This window comes from Aegilops tauschii, chromosome 6 (genome assembly GCF_002575655.3).
Source record: "Aegilops tauschii subsp. strangulata cultivar AL8/78 chromosome 6, Aet v6.0, whole genome shotgun sequence".
Classification (NCBI taxonomy): Eukaryota; Viridiplantae; Streptophyta; class Magnoliopsida; order Poales; family Poaceae; genus Aegilops; species Aegilops tauschii.
In genome coordinates, this window is record NC_053040.3 from 192,597,110 (window position 1) to 192,602,222 (window position 5,113).

A 5,113-nucleotide genomic window follows, 5' to 3' on the forward strand; every position below is an offset into this window, starting at 1 on the left:
GTCTTTCCCCTCTAAAGACATGTGAATTCTCTCCTCTTGAACACCAGGCATATGGGGTATCTTCTCTCACCCTGTTTGAAGCATTCTCTCCCCTTTTTGAAGGATTAAGCTTTGATGTGAGCTCTCTCTCCCCCTTTGACATCAATTTCCAAGAAGGAATCCTCTGGAGTGTGAGTCAAAATAGGTTTGGTCCTTGAGTCACATAGCAAAGTAGTGTATAAAATGTGATGCTAGTAGAGGGCAAGAATCATTGAGTGGAGCTGGAGAAAAAAGGAATGCAGGATCAAGTGGCAAGTTGTTTTGTCTGCAGTGAAATCGGTGGCACCGAGTTGTGTGCTTCGGTTGCACCGAAAGGATTCGGTTGGACCGACAGCAACAGATCGGTGTGACCGAGTTCATCACAGAGAAAGCACTTGTCACCTCAGCTCACTAGGCAAATAAGATCTCACAAAGATTTGTAGGGAATTAAATGAAGAATTTGCAAGGAAGTGGATGCAGGGAATGCAGAACAAAATAGAGAAAAGAATATCTAGATGAAGTTTTTTTTGATAAAGGAAGGGGAATAAATATGCAAGGGGGAAAATGCAAAGTCTCAAAGGAACACTAGAGAACTTCATCTAGAATTGGGCGGTGACAAAGTCACCTATGTTAGAGTATATTGACTAAGGATTCAAGTGAGAACACTTGATCATAAGTCATACTCATCATTTAAGCTCAAAATGGGGTTACCATTTTTCGTTTAAGCATTTGATGTATTCACATCTTGTTGAGTTGCTTTGATCCATGACTTGGAGTGAAGCTTCTCTAAGATGGAATGACATACCTTGGGTGGTGGTGTTGATCTTGATTATGTAGTTGAACTTGTGTGGGATGCTCAAGGTTGATGTAGCTCATCAAGAGTTGGGAGCAGCACTTGTAATTTGAGTTCATCTACCTACATGGGTTAGTCTTGCAAGGAATAGCACTTGTGTATCCAAAATGACAATAATGAAACTTGATACCAAATGAAATTTGATATATAGAATTTGTCAAAGGATATGTTGAAGGGTTTCGTGCTTCCTTGCCATCAACCACCGTATTGTAGCGACTTGGTGATGTAGAGATTGCTCAAGATGTGAGTGAGTTGCAATCTCATGGATTTAGATTCATCCAAGAACCTACAAGGGCTAGATACCATGCAAGGGTGGAAATATATCCAAGACATATGAATATCATCATGAAGGAAATATCAAGGATTAGTCATAGGCTCATTCCTTGCATGTATCCAAATGGAGTTCTTACTCCAAGTTTGAAGCATCAATGATGTTCAATTCTCCTCTCAACCGGCAAAATATTTTCTCATCAACTGGTTTGGTCAATATATCCGATAATTGCTTATCGGTACGAACATGCTTAAGATCAATATCCCCTTTAGCAACATGATCTCGAATGAAATGATAACGAACTTCAATATGCTTAGTCCAGGAATGTTGTGTCAGGACCCCGATCCTAGGTCACACCGATCTAGCATGTAACACATCATATCACTTTGCGGCCTCACGCACGGTATTCCCACGGGTGCCACCTTACCTGGTGATACGTCTCCAACGTATCTATAATTTTTGATTGCTCCATGCTATATTATCTTCTGTTTTGGACATTATTGGGCTTTATTATTCACTTTTATATTATTTTTGGGACTAACCTATTAACCGGAGGCCCAACCCAGAATTGCTGTTTTTTGCCTATTTCAGAGTTTCGCAGAAAAAAATATCAAACGGAGTCCAAACGGAATGAAACCTTCGGGAACGTGATTTTCGGAACGAACATGATCCAGAGGACTTGGACCCTACGTCAAGAAAGCTACCAGGAAGTCATGAGGTAGGGGGGCGCGCCCTCCACCCTCGTGGGCCCCATGTTGCTCCATCGACGTACTCCTTCCTCCTATATATACCTACGTACCCCCAAACAACCAAATACGGAGCCAAAAACCTAATTCCACTGCCGCAACCTTCTGTACCCGTGAGATCCCATCTTGGGGCCTGTTCCGGAGCTCCGCCGGAGGGGGCATCGATCACGGAGGGCTTCTACATCAACACCATAGCCTCTCCGATGATGTGTGAGTAGTTTACCTCAGACCTTCGGGTCCATAGTTATTAGCTAGATGGCTTCTTCTCTCCTTTTGGATCTCAATACAATGTTCTCCCCCTCTCTTGTGGAGATCTATTCGATGTAATCTTCTTTTGCGGTGTGTTCGTTGAGACCGATGAATTGTGGGTTTATGATCAAGTTTATCTATGAACAATATTTGAATCTTCTGAATTCTTTTATGTATGATTGGTTATCTTTGCAAGTCTCTTCGAATTATCAGTTTGGTTTGGCCTACTAGATTGATCTTTCTTGCAATGGGAGAAGTGCTAAGCTTTGGGTTCAATCTTGCGGTGTCGTTTCCCAGTGACAGTAGGGGCAGCAAGGCACGTATTGTATTGTTGCCATCGAGGATAACAAGATGGGGTTTATATCATATTGCATGAGTTTATCCCTCTACATCATGTCATGTTGCTTAAAGCGTTACTCTGTTCTTATGAACTTAATACTCTAGATGCATGCTGGATAGCGGTCGATGTGTGGAGTAATAGTAGTAGATGCAGGCAGGAGTCGGTCTGCTTGTCTCGGGCGTGATGCCTATATACATGATCATACCTAGATATTCTCATAACTATGCTCAATTCTGTCAACTGCTCAACAGTAATTTGTTCACCCACCGTAAATACTTATGCTCTTGAGAGAAGCCACTAGTGAAACCTATGGCCCCCGGGTCTATTTTCCATCATATTAATCTTCCGTCAACAAGTTATTTCTAGCGCCTTTTTATATTACTTTCTTTACTTTGCATCTTTATAATAAAAATACCAAAAATATTATCTTATCATATCTATCAGATCTCACTCTCGTAAGTGACCGTGTAGGGATTGACAACCCCTTATCGCGTTGGTTGCGAGGATTTATTTGTTTGTGTAGGTGCGAGGGACTCGTGCGTGGCCTCCTACTAGATTGATACCTTGGTTCTCAAAAACTGAGGGAAATACTTACGCTACTTTGCTGCATCACCCTTTCCTCTTCAAGGGAAAACCAACGCAGTGCTCAAGAGGTAGCAAGAAGGATTTCTGGCGCCGTTGCCGGGGAGGCTTATGCAAGGTCAAGTTAAGATTTGGACTCCCGACAACGAGCCATTTCTGGCGCCGTTGCCGGGGTGTCTACGCAAAAGTCAACATACCAAGTACCCATCACAAACCCTTATCTCCCGCATTACATTATTTGCCATTTGCCTCTCGTTTTCCTCTCCCCCACTTCACCCTTGCCATTTTATTCGCCCTCTCTTTTCCGTTTGCCTCTTTTTCGCTTGCTTCTTGTTTGCTCGTGTGTTGGATTGCTTGTTTGTCATGATGGCTCTGCCTAAATTTGGTGATCTACACCTTAAAAGGTTGGAAGAGATCGAAGGCAATGTCAGGAGTTTTATGGTCTTACAATTTGAGCGTAATAATTTCTTTAGAAATGAGCTTAAGGAACAAAAAAGCTTTATGAGTTATATGAATAAAGAGCTCGATGATATGTCTAAAGAATTTGATGGTTTGAGATCCCAAATTGCTCATCTTGAGATGTTAATAGCTGAAATATTGGATAAGCAGGCTACCTTAGTTAATAAGATGGCCGCTAAGCCGGAACACTTTGAAAATAAAGATGAAGATCTAAAAGTTATTGATGTGTCCCCTATAAAATATTTGTTTTGCAATATGAATCTTGATAATGATGGGACTGAATATGATCCACCTTTACCTAGAAGGCGTTCCAAAAATTCGGAGTTTTTAGATCTTGATGCTAAAATTGATAAAAGTGGGATTGAAGAGATCAAAACATTAGATATTAATGAACCCACTATTTTGGATTTCAAGGAATTTAATTATGATAATTGCTCTTTGATAGATTGTATTTCCTTGTTGCAATACGTGCTAAATTATCCTCATGCTTATAGTCAAAATAAAGCCTTTACCAAAGATATCGTTGATACTTTGATGCAATCTTATGAAGAAACTCTTGAGTTGGAAGTTTCTATCCCTAGAAAACTTTATGATGAGTGGGAACCTACTATTAAAATTAAGATTAAAGATCATGAATGCTATGCTTTGTGTGATTTGGGTGCTAGTGTTTCCATGATTCCAAAAACTTTGTGTGATTTGCTAGGTTTCCGTGATTTTGATGATTGCTCTTTAAACTTGCACCTTGCCAATTTCACTATTAAGAAACCTATGGGAATAATTAATGATGTTCTTATTGTTGCAAATAGGAACTATGTGCCCGTACATTTTATCGTTCTTGACATAGACTGCAATCCTTCATGTCCTATTATTCTTGGTAGACCCTTCCTTAGAACGATTGGTGCAATTATTGATATGAAGGAAGGGAATATTAGATTCCAATTTCCATTAAAGAAAGGCATGGAACACTTCCCTAGGAAGAAAATAAAATTACCATATGATTCTATTATGAGAGCCACTTATGGATTGCCTACCAAAGATGGCAATACCTAGATCTATCTTTGCTTTTATGCCTAGCTAGGGGCGTTAAACAATAGCGCTTGTTGGGAGGCAACCCAATTTTTTTATAGTTTTTTTCTTTTTGCTTCTGCTTAGGAATAAATATTTGTTCTAGCCTCTGGTTATATGTGTTTTTATGTTTTAATTAGTGTTTGTGCCAAGTTTAACCTATAGGATCTTCTTGGATGATAGTTATTTGATCTTGCAGAAAATTCCAGAAACTTTCTGTTCACGAAAATAATTGTTCAAAATCACCAGAACGTGATAAAATATTGATTCCAATTGCTGCTGATAAATAAACAAATTGTCTAGGTCGTCCTATTTTGGATGATTTTTTGGAGTTCCATAAGTTTGCGTTAGTTACAGATTACTACAGACTGTTCTGTTTTTGACAGATTCTGTTTTTCGTGTGTTGTTTGCTTATTTTGATGAATCTATGGCTAGTAAAATAGTTTATAAACCATAGAGAAGTTGGAATACAGTAGTTTTAACACCAATATAAATAAATAATGAGTTCATTACAGTACCTTGAAGTGGTC